General features: G+C 37.5%; 1 long non-coding RNA gene across 1 annotated transcript in view; it reads left to right on the top strand.

Moving 5' to 3' along the window:
- The first annotated feature begins 1,071 nt into the window (after nucleotides 1–1,071).
- Nucleotides 1,072–20,127, top strand: part of LOC125755736 (uncharacterized) — a 46,763-nt gene continuing 27,707 nt past the window's right edge. Inside the window, exon 1 of the long non-coding RNA XR_007412934.1 lies at nucleotides 1,072–1,306. This is a non-coding gene — a long non-coding RNA (uncharacterized LOC125755736). The remainder of the gene's footprint in view (nucleotides 1,307–20,127) is intronic.

Below are 20,127 nucleotides of genomic sequence, written 5' to 3'. Positions count from 1 at the left end.
AGTCTCTTTTGCAGTCTATTTTTGATTATGCACCTTTGGATGCTGAAGGCATTTTCCTAATTCTGACATAGAAATCAGTGAAACAGGGAAATAAATCATTGTGGCATAGCAAGGAATTTATTGATATGGTAGTTGGTAGACCCTTGAGTATTGTTTTAACCTTTCTCTGAATTCATGACTTCTGGTCATTCAACCTTTATGTGTTCTTAGACCATGAAACATTGGAGTCTAACCTGAGGAAAAGGAAAGCATTACTTGCATTTTAATTTCCTCCACTTCCTTGCGTTTTATTTTCATATGTCCTTTTTATACTAATTGTTGATTTGGTAGCAAACTGGTTGAACCAAATCCAAGTTACTGTTTCTACATTCTTGGAAAATGAACTAGTACTTGTCATATGAATTGATTCAGCATGTTTTCTCTTTGGCAATCAACTGGTCTTAAGTTAAACTTTTGAGAATAATGGAGCTTCTTTATTAACAATGCCATTCATGCTATTTCTTCTTGAGCAAGAACACAAGGCACATGAATCTTACCTCAAATTTCAGAAACCTTATAGATTTTCAGCAATATTTCCTTTAGAGGAGTCAAATTGGGAACATTCACATTTCCAGTACACCAGAAGAAGTCTAAAAGCTTAATACATTGGATTGACTCTCAACAAATATGGTGTGTCCATCCTATTCTTCATAACAATTGAACACAAAAAGCTAAATCTTGTAGTATTTTATGTGCTTAAATCTGTGATACTTCTTGCTAGAAACAAGACTTATATTTCAAAGTAAAATGACTCTAGAGGGAAATGGAAAGGGCAAATCAGAAACAAAGGAACAAGACTTATTATAATTCTGTAAGGCTTTGGTACAGTGTGTGAGGTCTAGACACAAAAATTTGGTAAGAGTGGGATAAACAATCAGGCAAAATAGACTTGGATATGAGAGATGGACTTAGATATGAAGACTGGATATGGGCGGGAAACGGGGTTCTTTGATAGTTCTTTAAGGAGAGGAATGAAAGAGCAGTCAAGTATCCAAGCAAGCAGAGGTTACTTATCTGAATTGAGGGCAGAGGTTAGTTTGGAAAAGAGGTGGGACATGCATAGAGTTTAGAAAGAGCTTATTTTCTACAATGGACTCTTAAAGTTCTAGAATGAGAGAGCTCAAGTTTACCAAGTTATTGGCAGCCATAGAAACTCAGCACAGAGAAGAGAACCAGTGAGGGAAGGGCCTCCAGATCCTGATTTTCAGATCATGTCTCATCTCTAAGCTCCAATAGGCCTGAAGAAAGGAGGAAGTGTATTGGTCAAGTAAGGAATAGGACACGGGAGGAGTGGAGATGAGAGGTTATGAGGGAATTCATGGAGGACAGAGAAGAGGTGGTGATGGTGATAATGGTGATGGAGACAAGGAGAGATGGTGAAGTGATGGAAGGGAGAATGGGTGGTAAGTGGAGCTTGGTGGTGGAGAAGATTGAGGTATGGGGGCAGTGGTGGTGATGACAGGCTATGGATCCTAAACACAGACCTGTAGGTTTTATTTTACATCTTATACTGACTGTGATTGGCAGATTAGTCCTTGTGGATGGGATTCTTCCAACAGATTGAACCAGATTGAACCAAAAAATTATAGATAAGGCAGAACCAAAGAAAGCAAGGAAAATGCTGATGTGTGTGACCTCCAAAGAATTATAATTTGCTTTTATTATATCACTTGCACATATCAAAAAGATGAATTTACAAGTATTTTTTTTTTTCATTTTAAGCTTGTATAAAATTAGAAATTGAAATGCTCCATGGTGAGACATATTAGAAGTGGGCAAATTCATCCTTAATATAAATTGCCTGGGCAAAAAGAGTCAGGAAGACAAGTGGTTTCCCACTGCTTTGATAATCTTGAGAGAGAAACACATTTCCATATCAAGTAAAAAATAGTACTAGATCTTACTGCCCAGTAAGTGGTAATAAAAAAAAATGAAGTTTACAATTGTTACATCTATTTATCTTCCACCCAGGCCTATTATTTGTTAGACCTTTCCAATACTTTATGATAATATTTTCAAAGAGTTATAGAATTAGGAACACTTGTTCTTGGGTGAGGTAGGTGCCGTTCCGAATCTGTCAAGAGACAGTGTGGGATATTTCTTTATTTCTGCTGTCTCTTTGAATAGTAATTGAATCCTTTTCTCAGATTTACAGCTCAAGGAGAGTTTGATGTTCACAGTTTCCCATCCAACTTCCCGTATCTAGCAGAGATTTATCTGGCTTGGCTTTACTATACTGAGCTGGGATCTTATCTTACTCCCCAGTGGCTGTTACTCTGAACTAATAGAGAGCATAACAACAACAATAGAAAAAATGAATTTAAAGAAAAACAAAATGCTTTATCCTCTGGCTTTAGCCTGCAATATCATGCATGTGTTCCCTACTGCCTGCTGCCTCCAGTATTGTGCTTGTGGGATGTAATGTAAATCACAAGGCCACTGCCTTTCAACTTTCCAATTCTTGTTTTCATGTCCCTTCTTCATTTCCACCAAAGGATATCCACCTCAGTTTGGGTATGAAAAGATATCTTCTTCAAATATCAGTACCTGATCAGGAAAAGAAATCAAGTAGGTGTTCAGTTTCTGGCAGGTAGTGACTGCAGGTGTCTGAATTGAGGATGATGGTGGGGTAAAGGACGCAATTTTTTTTTTTTTTTGTTTTGTTTTGTTTTTTTTCTGCCTCTGATTACATTTGCACATCTGGACATGGATGTGGTCATCTTTTGATCTCCATAAATGGAACTCAGGAAGGGATCACTTAATTTTAAAGTATCATTACATATTAATGAAGTCATTTAATCCTGAGCACATGAGAATTTTTAAGGAGTATTTATTCATAAATGAATTAGCTACCTTCTAAAATCCCAATTGATAACACCTTTCTTCTCAAAAGCTTTGGGATGCTATAGCTTTTCCCATGTGTCAGCCCGTCTTATGTACATTTACTTCTGCCAGTATAATTAAGAAAGTCTACTCCTAAAAAAATGCCACATCCAAAAGCCTGACACAAATAGTTTTATTTTATTTTTTTTTTAATAGTTTTATTTTCTGCTTTGCATTATGTAGTTTTCATTACACTCTTTTCAAGGGTGAGAGGATTTTTAGTTAGTTGTCTTGAAGGGATGCTCATATCTTCTATTTTTTAGGCAAATGTGGTCAGAAATAATTTAGCTTTAGAGTACCATGAGTTAACTCTTGCAAAATGTTAATCCCTGAGTTTATGAATTAATGGTTGTGTGGGCCAACCCAACATATTTATTCCCTCCTGTTTTAAAACGTAAAATACAAGTGATTCTTTGGTGGGGGACTATATGGAAAAAAATTAAGCTTTCTTTTCCTGTTAATTATCTTATTTTTTAGACTGATGGCCTTATAGATTCTGGCCAGACATGATACAATAAAATAAGCCAACTATAAGATGCTCCCCTTCCAAGCTGCATTTCTTTAGCAGCCCTTCTACTGTTCAAAGATGCTGAAGATTTTTTCTTGGGTTCACTACTCTGAAGCCTGGTGAGGGGAAGGGTATGAAAAGCTACTAAAAGGGAAGAGTTTTGTCTACCTGCATCAAACTAATTCTCTAAGGTTTAGTTTACTCACTACTCTTGGAGAAAAACTTCAAAATATGTAATAAGATAGAGAGAGAATGCTCAAATCCCTTGATTGCCCATCTGTTTCATCTAAAAAATCAGGCTAACCTCCCTTGGCCACTATAATATTTTACCTTGCTTTCCAACTTCAGAACTTCACTTAAAGGAGTCAAGAACAGTGTCTGCAACAAAAAAGCTTAAAGCAAAAGAGGCAAAATATGGGTCACTGATGGGCAGTTGTGAGTTTTTATTTATGACTTTTTGTTCTGTTTTTGCTAGAGGGTAAAATTCAAATCTCAGGAACTATGTTTTGAAATCTACAGTGAGACTATCCAACTCTTCCTCAAAGACACATTGAATGACTCACCCATACTTCCTAGATGGAAAATGTGGGGAAAAGTGGTTTAAGCCAGAAGTGACTCTCACAGGAATTCATCATTTTTCTAGTTACCAATTTACTGCCTACATTTTTAGGGTTAAAAATAAGAAGGGTAAGCCCACTGACTTTGTGGGCATGCACCCTATGTGTCAGAGTTTTCATGTGAAGGACCTCTTGATTAATGCCCTTCTGCCAGCTTCTTAAAATATTTAACATGGGTTTTTTTGGTTTTGTTTTGTTTGTAAATTATGTAGTTGCTCTTGAGGATACATTAGAAGTAATGTTTATTTTGATGGTGAAGTGAGAGTGGTTAACAGATGCATTGGACTAGAAAATTTCATGTTAGCAGGCACCACTAAATAGTATTAAAACTACTGGCAGTTGAACATTTATCTTCTTTGGTAAACTCTTGGTTAGTGAGTTGATCTAAATCAGTGGCTAAAAAAATAGATGATATGTTCCTTTTGAGATGTCCTGATTTTTGCTGAGGGGAAATGAGGAGGAAGCTGAATGGACCAGCCTCCAGACCCCTATCCCTGTTTCAGTATAGAGAGTGGGTCTCTTTTCTGTGTTCAAAAGATCTCTTCCTAGTTCAAAATTCTATGAATAGTATTCTTGGCAATCAGAACTTGTGGTTGGGAATGAGGGAAAAATACAGAAACCTAGAGTGCAGTGATTTTTCCAGAATGAGAGAAATTTACTTAAAAATTTACGCTGGGAAGGAGTTGAGGCCAAAAAAAAAAAAATGATAATGACAAAATATGAGCATATCTTGTTTTATTGTACTTCACTTTAGTATACATTACTGATTTTGTTTTTTACAAATTGAAGTTTTGTGGCAACCCTGAATTGAGCAAGACTGTCAGCACCATTTTTCCAATAGCATTTATTTACTTTGTGTCTCTGTGTCACATTTTGGTAATTGTCACAATATTTCAAACGTTTTCATTATTATTTGTTATGGTACTCTGTGATCAGTGATTTTTGACGTTGCTTTGTAATTGTTTTTGGGGTACCATAAATTGTGCCAATATAAGACAATGAACTTGATAAGAAATTTTTTTTGAAAATTTTATTTATTTATTCATGAGAGACACACACAGAAAGAAAGAGAGGCAGAGAGAGAAGTGGGCTCCTTGCCGGGAGCCCAATATGGGACTCGATCCCAGATTCCGGGATCACACCCTGAGCTGAAGGCAGACACTCAACCGCTGAGCCACCCAGGTGTCTCAAACTTGATAAATATTGTCTGCGTTCTGACTGCTCCATTGACTGGTCATTCCCTTGTTTTTCTCCCTTTCCTTGGGTCCCTCTATTTCCTAAGACACAACAATATTGCATTTAGGCCATTTAATAACCATTTAATGGCCATTAAGTGTTCAAGAGAAAGGAAAAAATCACATATTTCATTTTAAATCAAAAGCTAGAGGTGATTAAGCCTTGTGAGGAAGGCACGTTGAAAGCCAAGATAGGCTGGAAGCTAGGCCCATTGTGCCAAAAAGTTAGGTTGTAAATGCAAAGGAACAGTTCTTAAAGGAAGTTATAAGTGCTGCTCAGTGGACACAGAAATGATAAGAAAGTGAAACTGCCTTATTGCTGATGGACAGAGAGTGTTAGTGGTCTGGATAGAAGATTGAATCAGCCACAGTAGTCCCTTAAACCAAAGCCTAATCCCAAGCAAGGCCCTAACTTTCTAATTCTGTGAAGCCTGAGACAAGTAAGGAAGCTGCAGAAGAAAAGTTTGAAGCTAGCAGAGGTTCGTGAGGTTTAAGGGAAGAAGTTATTTCCATTACATAAAAATGGAAGGTAAACCGGCAAGTGCTAATATAGAAGCAAGTTATCCAAAAAATCTAGCTAAGCTATTAATCAAGGTGACTACACTAAACAACAGTTTTTCAGTGTAGCTGAAACAGCTTCTATCAGAAGAAGATGCCATCTAGAACCTTCATAGGTGGAGAGGAATGGTCAATACCTGGCTTCAAGGACAGGCTTATTCTCCTGTTAGGGGCCAATGCAGGTGGTGAATTTAAGTTAAGAGTTATGCTAAATCTATTATGGCCTGTGCTCTATAAATGGAACAGCAATGTCTGGATGACAACACATCTGTTTATAGCATGTTTTACTGAATATGTTAAACCCACTGTTGAAACCTACCACTCAAAAAAGAAGATTCTTTTCAATATATGACTGCTCATTGACAATGCACCTTGTCACCCAAGACCTCTGATGGAGTTGTACAAGATTAATGTTGTTTTCATGCCTGCTAACACAACATCCATTCAGCAGCCTACTGATCGAGGGATGATCAAGGGATAATTTAGACTTTCAAGTCTTATTTTTTAAAATAAATTTTGTAAGGCTATAACTGCTATAGATAGTGATTCCTCTGATGGATCTAGGCAAAGTAAACTGAAAATCTTTGGGAAAGGATTTATCATTCTAGATGCTATTGAGAACATTCATGATTCATGGGAAGAAGGCAAAATATCAACATTAACAAGAATTTGCAATTTGTTGATTCCCATCCTCATGGATGACTTGGGAGGGATTCAAGAAGTAACTTCAGATGTGATAGAAAGAGTAAGAAAACTAGAATTAGGAGTGGAGCCTGAAGATGTGACTGCTTCAATCACATGAAAAGAAGTTTGAATTGGTAAGGAGATGCTTCATCTGGATGAGCAAAGAAAGTGGTTTCTTGAGATGGACTCTACTTCTGGTGGAGAAGCTGTAAAGATTGTTGAAATGACAACAAAGGATTTAGAGTATTATATAAACTTAGTTGGTAGCAGGGTTTGAGAGGAGTGACCCCACAATTTTGAAAGAAGTGCTGTGGGTAGAATGCCATCAAGCAGTATCACATTACTACAGAGAAATCATTCATGAAAAGACAAGTTGATCAATGTAGCAGGCTTCATTTTCTTATTTTAAGAAATTGCCACAATCACCCCAACTTTCAGTCAGTGGCTGTCAACATGAGGCAAGAAAGGTTATGACTCCCTGAAAGCTCAGACGATGGTTAGCATTTTTTAGTGACAAAGGATTATAAAATCAGGAAATGCACATTATTTTTGTAGACATGTTATTGCACACTTAATAGACTGCTCCATAGTGTAAACCTAACTTTCATATGTACTTGGAAGGCAGAGAATTTATTTGACTCATTTTATTGCAATATTTGCTGTATTGTAGTGGTCTGGAACTGAACTCATGATATCTCTGAGGTTTGCTAATAAACTCCTCTTTATAAATACCAGCTGAATATCTTCACAAGAAGTTCTCACAGAAGGTCACATATCTTGTGACTTTTCTTGCTTCCAGACTCTCATAGTCCTATGACTTTTATCAGTCATTGGCACTTAAACTTTTGCTCCTTTAATATTTAATAATAAAAATGCTGGTGTTACAATACTATATTTTGTGTTTGAAAGAGAAAGTTTTTGTGTGGCCTGCCTCCCTAGCTAGTTACAGCTTACCACATGGTAATTTATCAAAACTTTTAAAAATGAATTTATGGAATGGACAAAAAGATTGTAAGCTCCCTGAGGTTAGACAAAATTGATTTGTATTTCTTGTGTTCCTCTCAAGGGCTAGCAGAGGAATATGTGTATTCCACCGATATACTGGTTATGAAGTGATTTAATATTTGTTTGCTTAGAATGTTGCCTAGGGAAGTTTTATGGAGCTTGGAGGAGGACGTCATCAGTGTAGTGTCATATCTATACTCCAGGAGAAAGGCGAATGCATTTAAGATGTTGCTTACAGAGATTACGTGATTAGAAGTGGTTGAGGTACTCCACAGGTTGCTGCATGTAGGTATTTCATGTCCTTTCAGAAGTCATGGCAAACTTCAGTTGAGAGATTATTGAAAAAAACAAACTGAACAGAATATAGCCAATCTATAATGTCTATAATGATTGTCTATTGATTAGACAAGAGTCAGTAATTTCAATAATATGCCTTAATGGTGGAAACAAGACATTAAATTTGAGGTAATCTTCCATGAGGTACCATTCATTCCTACCAAGTTCAAGAACAGGCCAAATTGGGGGCATCTACCTGGCTCAGTCAATAAAGCATGCAACTCTTGAACTCTAACTCTCACCTGAGATCTACATTGAGCATAGAGATTAATTAAAAATCAGATTGAGCTGATAAATGGAGAAGCATTAGGGGCTGATCATCCTTTATTTAAAAAGATCTTGTATAATAGTGTCAATTTTTGAAAGCACAGTTCTAATTTACATTGGGCCATATTAATTGCACAGTCCCTACTGGGCTTACTTGTTTTCATATATATTTGCTGTCTGGATTCTGTAGGCAATTATATGATATACTGCTGGAAGCCAGCTACTTCTATGAGTTTAGAAACCCCAAACATAAATTTTCTGAAGGCAATATCCAAGTCACATATTTTTCTGATTCTCCATAGCAAAATTCTTCTAGACCCATAGCTTACATAGAGTCAATATGTTGAATTTGAAACTTAACAGTTCACTAACATCCTTCTGTGACCGTAAGCCAGTTCTGGAGCCGCCCTATTATAAAGATCATAGAGATTGCTATCTGGACTAGGTTTGGTTTATGGCTTTGTCACGTATTAGCATTGTACAGAGGACAAGTCAGTCCCCTTCCTAAGCTTCTCATCTATAAAATAGAGGTGTAATAATACTTTTTCTACAGTTGTCATATGTATTCAGTGAAATCTAGTTTGTTGAATATCTGGTACTTAGTGCTTAATCAATGTGCACCCTCCAGTGCATTCCAAAGGAATGCTCCCATCTTAGACATTGCTATAACCAGTCAACCATGCTTTGATTGCCAGTGTCCAGAAGCATCCATCCTCTATTCTCTAGGCTGACTCTGCCACTGGTTTTATAACTTAGTCATATTTCACTCATACTGTGCATAGTTACCTTGACCATTTACTTCTAGAATTTCCCCTGCTTTTCAAGTGGATAGTTTGAAGTAGAAATCTGGATTTGCTAGAAAATTAATTTCCTGTGATAGTGCATGAGGCAGATGGCATCCTCTGATCCTTCTGCTGTACTCTGAAGGGTGAAGGTTGTTTGCATATTTTTTCTTTTTTGATGATACTATTTCTTGTGAATGAAGAACATGAAAATAGAACTCACTGCCTACTCCACTTCTGCTTAGAAAAGCACCCTTCAGCTTTGCTCATCTGTATCCATCCTTGAAACCTTTGCACAGCCCACTTCTCTTCCTCTCGAAGGCAGCCATACTCCCTCCTTCCATCTGACAGCACATCTCCCACACACCTTACATAATATTGGGAAAGGAGGGTCTTACATTTCACTATGTCTAATTTTTTAAATTACTGTTATTCAGATGAAATTGGCTCAGTTATCCTCAGCCAAAAAGAAAAAGGGATTTAGGGGTTCATAGGCCAGTATTAGAGCAACAATTGTATCTAAAACTATCAGTCATTAAAGTAATACATGCCTAATTTAATAATTTAAGCAATATGGAAATATTTTAAGTTAATACTGTTTTCTCTCAAACTCCAATTTCTGCCCTCCTCGGTGTATTCACTGTTAAAAAAAAATGTAATGCTTAACATTGTATATATATTTTTTACTTATGCAAGATTATACTGGTTTTATACATATGAAATTTTATCATGAAAACAAGATACAATATAAGTTTTTCACTTCATTCTATTACATGAATACATATTTATTTATTTAGGAGGAGAGAGAGTGCAGGAAGGGGAGAGGGAGAGAAAATCCCAAGCAGCTCCTCATGTAGTGGGGGCTCCATCTCACAACCCTGAGATCATGACCTGAGCCAAAATCAAAAGTTTGATGCTTAATTGAATTAGCCACACAGACACCCCTGTTTCTTGAATACACTTTCAAGTCAGCACTCAAAATTTGATCAGTTTTGAAAAATGTACCATAATTTTGTCAACTCTTTCCATATTGAGAGCTGTTCTGATTATTCCATTTTTTTTTGCTAACAGAATAATGTTTTCATAAAAAATCGTACGTCTATATATGTATATTTTATTTTTGTCTTTAAAATAAATTGCCTAGCTTGGATTGCTTGGTCAAGGATATCTGCATTATACATTTTAATCCATATTGCCAGAAGGCTATTCAAAAACCTTTGACAGTTACATCTTTCAACAATGTGTGAGTCAATTTATTTTTACTTAATTGGTTCTTGAGATGTTAAAATTTTTCAGTCGGAGGGAAAAATTTGACCTTGTAAACATTTTGTATTTTGTATTTTATCTGCTCTTCTGTTTGAGTATATTATCATATATTTATTGGACTTTGCATTTTATTTTCTGTGATTGCCTCTTCAAATACTTTGCCTATTTTTATTGGTTTATCTTTTCTAATCAGTTTGAAGAAGCTCTTTGTAAATTAATGATAATTATTCTTTGTTTCTCATATATGATGCAGACAGTTTGTATGTTCCTAAGTCTTTTTATCTTTTGATTTTGTTTATAGTATCTTTTGCCATAAAAGTTTTATGGAATTCAATAATTCTTAAGAATGGTTCTAGGTTTCCTGCTTTTCTTATGATAACTTTTGCAAGAGTGGATATTTTATTTTGTTTATTTTTTATTTAAGTTCAACTTGCCAACATATAATGCTCAGTGCTCATCCCATCAAGTGCCCTCCTCAGTGCCCATCAGCCAGTTACTCCATCCCCCTACCAACTTCCCCTTCTGCAACAGTTTCTCAGAATTAGGAGTTTCTCATGGTTTGTCTTCCTCTCTAATTTTTCCCATTCAGTTCCCCTCCTTTCCCTTATAATCCCTTTCACTATATTCTTATATTCCACATATGAGTGAAACCATGTGATGATTGTCCTTCTCCGATTGACTTCACTCAGCAAAATACCTTCCAGTTCCATCCACATTGAAGCAAATGGTGGGTATTTGTCATTTCTAATGGCTGAGTAATATTCCATCATATACATAGACCACATCTTCTTTATCCATTCGTCTTTCAATGGACATTGCAGCTCCTTCCACAGTTTGGCTATTGTGGACATTGCTGCTATGAACATTGGGGTGCAGGTGTCCCAGTGTTTCACTACATCAGTATCTTTGGGGTAAATACCCAGCAGTGCAATTGCTGGGTCATAGGGTAGCTCTATTTTTAACTTCTTGAGGAACCTCCACACTGTTTTCCAGAGGCACTATAGCAGTTTCCATTCCCAACAGTGCAAGAGGGTTCCCGTTTCTCCACATCCTCTCCAACATTTGTTGTTTCCTGTCTTGTTAATTTTAGGCATTCTCACTGATATGAGGTGGTATTTCATTGTGGTTTTGATTGGTATTTCCCTGATGTTAAGTGATATGGAGCATTTTCTCATGTACTTGTTGGCCATGTCTATGTCTTCTTTGGAGAAATGTTTGTTCATGTCTTCTGCCCATTTCATGATTGGATTGTTTGTTTCTTGGGTGTTGAGTTTGATAAGTTCTTTCTAGATCTCGGATATTGACCCTTTATCTGATATGTCATTTGCAAATATTATCTCCCATTCTGTAGGTTGTCTTTTAGTTTCGTTGACTGTTTTTTTTTTTTTTTCTGTGCAGAAGCTTTTTATCTTCATTAAGTCCCAATAGTTCATTTTTGCTTTTGTTTCCCTTGCCTTCATAGATGTCTCTTACAAGAAGTTGCTGTGGCCAAGTTCAAGACGGGTGTTGCCTCTGTTCTCCTGTAGGATTTTGATGGAGTCTTGTCTCACATTTAGATCTTTCATCCATTTTGAGTTTATCTTTGTGTATGGTGTAAGAGAATGGTTCTAGTTTCCATTCTTCTGCATGTGGCCGTCCAATTTTGCCAGCACCATTTATTGAAGAGACTGTCCTTTTTCCAGTGGATAGTCTTTCCTGCTTTGTCGAATATTAGTTGACCATAGCTTTGAGGGCCCATATCTGGGTTCTCTATTCTGTTCCATTGATCTATGTGTCTGTTTTTGTGCCAGTACCACACTGTCTTGATGACCAAAGCTTTGTAATAAAACTTGAAATCCGGCATTGTGATGCCCCTGGCTGTTTTTTTCTTTTTCAATATTCCCCTGGCTATTTGGGGTCTTTTCTGATTCCACACAAATCTTAAGATGATTTGTCCCAACTCTCTGAAGAAAGTCCATGGGATTTTGATAGGGATTGCATTAAACGTGCAAATTGCCCTGGGTAACATTGACATTTTCACAATATTAATTCTGCCAATCCATGAGCATGGAATATTTTTCCATATTTTTGTGTCTTCCTCAATTTCTTTCAGAAGTGTTCTATAGTTTTTAGGGTATAGATCCTTTACCTCTTTGGTTAGGTTTATTCTTAGGTATCGTATACATTTGGGTGCAATTGTAAATAGGATTGACTCCTTAGTTTCTCTTTCTTCAGTCTCAGTGTATAGAAATGCCACTGATTTCTGGGCATTGATTTTGTATCCTGCCACACTGCCGAATTGCTGTATGAGTTCTAGCGATCTTGGGGTGGAGTCTTTTGGGTTCTCTATGTACAGTATCATGTCATCTGCAAAGAGGGAGCGTTTAACTTCTTTGCCAATTTGAATGCCTTTTTTTCCTTTTTGTTGTCTGATTGCTGAGGCTAGGACTTCTAGTACTATGTTGAATAGCAGTGGTGAGAGTGGACATCCCTGTCTTGTTCCTGATCTTAGGGGAAGGGCTCCCAGTGTTTCCCCATTGAGAATGATATTTGCTGTGGGCTTTTCATAGATGGATTTTAAGATGCTGAGGAATGAAAAAAAAAAAAAAGATGCTGAGGAATGTTCCCTCTATCCCTATACTCTGAAGAGTTTTGATCAGGAATGATGCTATATTTTGTTAAATGCTTTCTCTGTATCTATTGAGAGGATCATATGGTTCTTGTTTTCTGTTGCTGATATGATCTATCACGTTGATTGCTTTACAAGTGTTGAACCAGCCTTCCATCTGGGGGATAAATCCCACTTGGTCATGATGAATAATCTTCTTAATGTACTGTTGGATCCTATTGGCTAGTCTCTTGTTGAGAATTTTTGCATCTGTGTTCATCAGGGATATTGGTCTATAATTCTCCTTTTTGCTGGGGTCTTTGTCTGGTTTTGGAATTAAGGTGATGCTGGTCTCATAAAACGAGTTTGGAAGTATTCCATCCCTTTCTATCTTTCAGAGAAGCTTTAGTAGAATAGGTATTGTTTCTTCTTTAAACGTCTGATAGAATTCCCCTGGGAAGCCATCTGACCCTGGACTTTTGTGTATTGGGAGGTTTTTGATGACTGCTTCAATTTCCTCCCTGGTTATTGACCTGTTCAGGTTTCCTATTTCTTCGTGTTCCAGTTCCAGAAATGCATCCATTTCTTCTAGACTTCCTAATTTATTCACATATAGCTTCTCATAATATGTTTTTAAAACTGTTTGTATTTCCTTGGTATTGGTTGTGATCTCCTTTTTCATTCATGATTTTATTAATTTGAGTCTTTTTTCTTTTTAATAAGGCTGGCAAATGGTTTATCTATCTTATTAATCCTTTCAAAGAAGCAACTCCTAGTGTTGTTGATCTGTTCTACAGTTCTTCTGGTCTCTATGTCATTGAGTTCTACTGTAATCTTTATTATCTCTCTTCTTCTGCTTGGTTTAGGCTTTATTTGCTGTTCTTTCTCCAGTTCCTTTAGGTGCAAGGTTAGCTTGTGTGTTTGAGTTTTCCCAGTTTTTTGAGGGAGGCTTGTATTATGATGTATTTCCCTCTTTAGAACTAGTTTTGCTGTATCCCAAAGATTTTGAATGGTTGTATTTTCATTTTCATTAGTTTCCATTAATCTTTTTAATTCTTCTCTAATTTCCTGATTGACCCATTCATCTTTTAGTAGGTTGCTCTTTAACTTCTATGTGTTTGAGTTTATTCTAAATTTCTTGTGATTGAGTTCTAGTTTCAAAGCATTGTGGTCTGAAAATATGCAGGAGACAATCTGAATCTTTTGGAATCAGTTGAGACCTGATTTGTGACCCAGTATGTGGTCTATTCTGGAGAAAGTTCCACGTGCACTTGAGAAGAATGTGCATCCAGTTGCATTTGGATGGAATGTTCTGTATATATTTGTGAAATCTGTTTGGTCCAGTGTATCATTCAAGGCCCTTGTTTCTTTGGTGATGTTCTGCTTAGAATATCTGTCATTTGCTAAGAATGCCCTGTTGTATTCTCCTACTATTAGTGTATTATTATCTAAGTATATCTTTACTTTGGTTATTAATTGATTGACATACTTGGCGGCTCCAGATTAGGGGCATAAATATTCATAATTGTTAGGTTGTCTTGTTGGATTGACCTTTTATGTATGGTATAGTATCCCTCTTCATCTCTTATTACAGTCTTCGGTATAAACTGTACTTATATGATATGAGGATTGCTACCCCAGCTTTCTTTTGGGGACAATTTGAATGATAAATGGTTTTCCACCCCTTCATTTTCAGGCTGGAAGTGTCCTTAGGTCTAAAATGGGTCTCTTGTAGACAGCATATAGATGGGTCTTACTTTTTTATCTAGTCCCATACCCTGCGTCTTTTGATGGGATTATTTAGCCCATTCACACTCAGAGTAACTATTGAAAGATATGAATTTAGTATCACTGTTACCTATACAGTCCCTGTTTTGTGGATTGTTTCTTTGTGCTCCCTCTTTCTTTTACAAGGTCCCCCTTAATATTTCTTACAAAGCTGGTTTGGTGGTCACATATTCCTTCTGTCTATCTTACAAGCTCCTTATCTCTCCTTCTATTTGAAGGACAACCTTGCTGGATAAAGTACTCTTGGCTGCATGTTCTTCTCATTTAGGACCCTGAATATATCCTGCCAGCCCTTTCTGGCCTGCCAGGTCTCTGTGGAGAGGTCTACTGTTAATCTGATATTTCTCCCCATATAAGTTAAGAGTCTCTTGTCTGGAGCTGCTTTAAGGATTTTCTCTTTGGACACTTGGATGGCTCAGCAGTGGTCCCTTGGTCCAGGGCAAGATCCTGGAGTCCCAGGGTCAAGTCGCACATTGGGCTCCCTTCATGGAGCCTGCTTCCCTCTCTGCCTGGGTCTCTGCCTCTCTTCCTGTCTCTCATGAATAAATAATAATCTTTAAAAAAAAGAATTTTCTCTTTATCTTTGAAGTTTGTAAGTTTCACTATTAAATGTCAAGGTGTTGAACAGTTTTTATTGATTTTTTTGGGGGGATATCCTCTCTGTCCCTTGGATCTGAATGCCTGTTTCCTTCCCCAGATTAGGGAAGTTCTCAGCTATGATTTGTTCAAATATACTTTGTGATCTTCTCTCTCTCAGCCTCTCCTGGAGTCCCAATTTAGAAGTATATTCTTCCTTCTCAAGCTATTATTTATTTCCCTAAGCCTTTCTTCGTGGGCTCTTGTTTTTCTCTTTTTTCCTCAGCTTCCTTCTTTTCCATCAACTTGTCTTCTATGTCACTCATTCTCCTTTCCACCTCATTAACCCTCGTCGTTAGGACCTCCAGGTTGGATTGTGTCTCAGTTAAAGTATTTTTAATTTTGGCCTGATTAGATCTCAACTTTGCAGTAACTGAGTCTCTAGAGTCCTTTACACTTTTTTCCAGAGCCACCAGTAATTTCATAATTGTACTTCTGAATTGAATTTCTGACATCATATTTAAATCCATGTTCAGTAGCTCTGTGGCAGAATATTGCTTCTGGTTCTTTCTTCTGTGGTGAATTATTCCTTCTAGTCATTTTGTCCAGTGCAGAGTAGCTATATGAGTGAGCTGAGTCAAAAATATCAACCATGACCTAAGTAAAATACACTCTAGATGATTCTGAAGAGATAAGAGACCAGAAAATAAAAGAGAAAGAATAGTACAAAATAAAACAAAAGGACCACTAAATTGAAAAAGAAATTTTAAAATAGTAAAAATAAACCACAAAGAAGAAAAGAAAGGGGGGAAGATGGTGGTGGTGAGGAAGTGGTGATGGAGAGAGAATATAGTTATAGTCTCCCTGAGGGGACCTAGAGGGTGATCCTCTAGGTTTTGAGTATATTTTGTTCTGTATGTTAAAAGATGCTCAATCCCAAATTTATATAAAAGAGCAATACTTATATAAAGACCCAACAGTGACCACAAAAACATGAACAAAAGATGGGCAGAATGGGAAGGAAGAGAGAATATAATCTCACAGAATGAACCAACACAGTGTTCCACTTGGTTCTGAGTGTATTTTAGTCACGTGTTAGAAGGTACTAACTTCTACCATTGTAAAACAAAAAGAGGCAGAAAAAACAAAACCCAAAAACCCATATCTCATATCTACTAAAATTAAATTGAATACATTGAAGGGAATCCAGAAGTGAAAAATATATCTAAGACATGTAATTGTAGAAATATGAAAGTCAAAAAGTAAAAAGCTTAAAAATGAAGAGTTGGTAAAATATTGTAGTTAAGGTGGGAAAAGAGAAGAATATTAGAAATTCTTAACCTGATTTAAAAAAAAAAAAGTTGTAATAGGAGGTTCCTCAAAGAGTTAAAAATAGACCTGCCCTACAACCCAGCAATTCCACTGTTGGGGATTTACCCCAAAGATACAGATGCAATGAAACGCCAGGACACTTGCACCCCGATGTTTATAGCAGCAATGGCCACGATAGCCAAACTGTGGAAGGAGCCTCGGTGTCCATCGAAAGATGAATGGATAAAGAAGATGTGGTCTATGTATACAATGGAATATTACTCAGCTATTAGAAATGACAAATACCCACCATTTGCTTCAACGTGGATGGAACTGGAGGGTATTATGCTGAGTGAAATGAGTCAATCGGAGAAGGACAAACATTATATGTTCTCATTCATGTGGGGAATATAAATAATAGTGAAAGGGAATAGAAGGGAAGGGAGAAGAAATGGGTAGGAAATATCACAAAGGGAGACAGAACATAAAGACTCCTAAGTCTGGGAAATGAAATAGGGGTGGTGGAAGGGGAGGAGGGCGGGGGGTGGGGGTGGTGGAAGGGGAGGAGAGCAGGGGGTGGGGGTGACTGGGTAGCAGGCACTGAGGGGGGCACTTGATGGGATGAGCACTGGGTGTTATTCTGTATGTTGGCAAATTGAACACCAATAAAAAATAAATTTATTATTAAAATAAATAAATAGGGATCCCTGGGTGGCACAGTGGTTTAGTGCCTGCCTATGGCCCAGGGCGCGATCCTGGAGACCCGGGATCGAATCCCATGTCAGGCTCCCAGTGCATGGAGCCTACTTCTCCCTCTGCCTATGTCTCTGCCTCTCTCTCTCTCTCTCTGTGTGACTATCATAAATAAATAAAAATTAAAATAATTAATTAATTAATTAATTTAAAAAATTAAAAAAGTTGTAATAAAGAAAAAGAAAAGGAAATGAAAAGGAAAAATAAAGTCCTTCTAGTTCTATATACTATTTTCTCTCAGTCCTGGAGCCTTTTAGTGCTGCTTGTTCAGTAAACTTGCTTTTCCCTTGTTCTTCCAGCAGTTCTTCTTGAGGAGGGATCTGCTGCACTGATTCTTAGGTGTCTGTGACTGGGCGGAGATGCCCCACCCCTTGCCAGGTGCTGAGCTCAGTATGAGTTGTTTACCCTTGAGGCCCTTGTTCCCTAGAGGGTCCACCTATCCCAGGTGTAAGGTGAAGAAAAAAACAAAACAAAACAAAACAAAACAAACAGTGGGGCCAGATTTCCAGCTCTGGAGTTGAGCTCCTCACGTGTAACTAACTGTAGTCTCCCAGTCCGCACTGACCTACATGCTTCTGGGCACAGGCACGGGTGCAGTGATCTGCACAGCTTGCAGGGCACCTAGCAGCAGGAGAGTTCTTGCTTTCCTGTGCCCTCCTTGCTCCCATCTGTCCCAGGTGAACGGAGGATAGCTGGCTTTGTCCGCTTGGGCACCCTTGGATCCAGCGCCCTGTGCTGCCGGACCTGCACTCCTAGGGACCACCTTGCCAGAAGGGAACAGAGAACAGCTGCTTCCATCCATGGCCGGGCTCTAGGGTAAAGGGTGCCTGCATAACCAGCTGGCTTCTCCCAAATGCCCTGGAGGGTTGTGGTGCTCCGGCCCTTTACCATGATTGGACTGCGGTTTGCAGTGAGCTTTCTTCCAGGTGCTCCTCTGCTTCTAGTGTCTCCAGGAATCTTGATGCTTCATTGCCCCTCTTGTGATTCTGCCCTCTTTCCCTGCTAAGCACTTTTCTGTCAGGGAAAACTCAGGCACAGATTTTTAAAGTTCCTGCTTGTCCAGGGCTGGGTTTTTGTGCTGCAGAGGCTTTTGAGGCTCCACTTTTTGCCCGGCTTGTTGCTGTTCCCCTCCCCTACTTTGTTTATTTATTTATTTTTGCCTTCCTACCTTGTTGGAAGCGAAAACTGTAGCATTCCAGCTGTTTTCTCTTCACATCTCAGATCAAATTCATAGGTGTTTAGGATATTTAGAAAGTTATCTAGGTAAGTTTGTGGGACAACATAAGTTGAGGACCCCTGCTCTTCTGCCATCATGTCTCAACGTCCAAGAGTGGATATTTTAAATAGAGGATTTTATATCCACGTTCTTAAACTTTTCTCATCTTGGAGAACTCATTCAGATTTTCATTGCACAAGAATTTTCTCATGGTGTATTCTAATATTTTGTTTTTGTTTTTTTGGGGATTCTTTTTGGAAGTATGTCCTTATGAATTACATCTTTAAATTGGCTATACTAGCTATTAATTTATTGCCTCTTAGTCCAAAATTTATCCTTTTTTTGCTATGCTTTGTGATACTAGAGCTGGACCCTGTAGACATTTTTTCTTGCTGGAGTTATTTTTGTAATGTGAAAGCAAAAAGAGGGATTTATTTTCCTTTTTCCAGTGTGCTGTGGCAGCCAGCATGTTGGTTTGGGGTGTGCATGTGTGTGTGTGTGTGTGTGCACGTGCGTAGGTAGGTAGGTAGGTAGAAATGGGAGGTATATTCACCTCTGCAGCTCTCATGGTTCATCTGAGGCCTTGACCCTGCAGCAGGTTTTTTCTCCATTCAGCAGCATGCTACCTCTATGGTCTAGCTATGGTGGTTGACCTTTGGTCAGCTGAGTTTCCATGAATGGGCTGTGTGCTCAAGTAGCAGCCATATCTTTCCTCAGAAGTCTGAATCTCCAGCCTGTGGAAAGGGCTCCTATAAGTTTCTAAATTTCCTCTGTGTTTTTTCATCCTTAGACCTATGAATAGCAGCTGCATCCTGCAATTATCTCTTTAATTGCTGCTCTGCTTTAGGATCTTATATTCTATTTAGTAGTCTTTACTCATTAATAATTTTTATATTAAATTTTCCCTGTTCAATTACTGACCTGGTTTCTCTCTGCTAACTTGATTTTATCTGATATGCAAGCATAGTTGAGAGATTTCTGGGAGAAATATCACAGATAATCCTGTCTGCTGTGCAGTAGTAAGGAATGGTATAGTTCAGATTTATTTGAAAAAATAAAGTCACATATATTAACCACAGAGACAAGTGAAGGCCATATGATAAAGCTCTCAACTACAGAACCTATAGTAATTTTCCTATCTGTAGTATGTTGTGTTTTGTCTTATGATGTTTGTAATAACTTTGGATCACCTCTACTTTTATTTAATATTTTTCTTCCAACCAAACCATTCTTAATATTTATTTTGTATAGTTTTAGATTTATAGACATATTGAGCAGGAAGTCCAGATCAATCCATTTTTAAACTTCTTTAAAAATTAACTTTATAAAATATAGTAGGTAATGATAATATAAATTTGCCATAAGTAGAATTTATAAAAATAAGCATGAAAGTGTTCATGTATCAACTAATATTATATCTTATAACATTACATGCATTATACTTTGAAGAAGACTAGACTGGAGTATCTCTTGAGACATGTCTTTTGTATCTCTAAGATTCTAGACTGTAAGTATACTGTGTTCGTACACTTTTTTGTTCTGAGGAAAGTGTGAATATTGTTTCAAATACTATCTTCTATAAACAATAGAAATACCCCTGTATACATCTATATTTACATTTGCGTGCACATCAACAAATCTCTCTATGGCTACTCTCTACGTCTCTAATGTCTTAATCTATATAACACCATTTCCTTTGGAATTTGCTCACTTACT

Source organism: Canis lupus, chromosome 9 (genome assembly GCF_003254725.2).
Source record: "Canis lupus dingo isolate Sandy chromosome 9, ASM325472v2, whole genome shotgun sequence".
Lineage (NCBI taxonomy): Eukaryota > Metazoa > Chordata > Mammalia > Carnivora > Canidae > Canis > Canis lupus.
The sequence above is the reverse complement of the archived record's forward strand: the minus strand, read 5'-3'. Positions and strand labels throughout refer to the sequence as shown.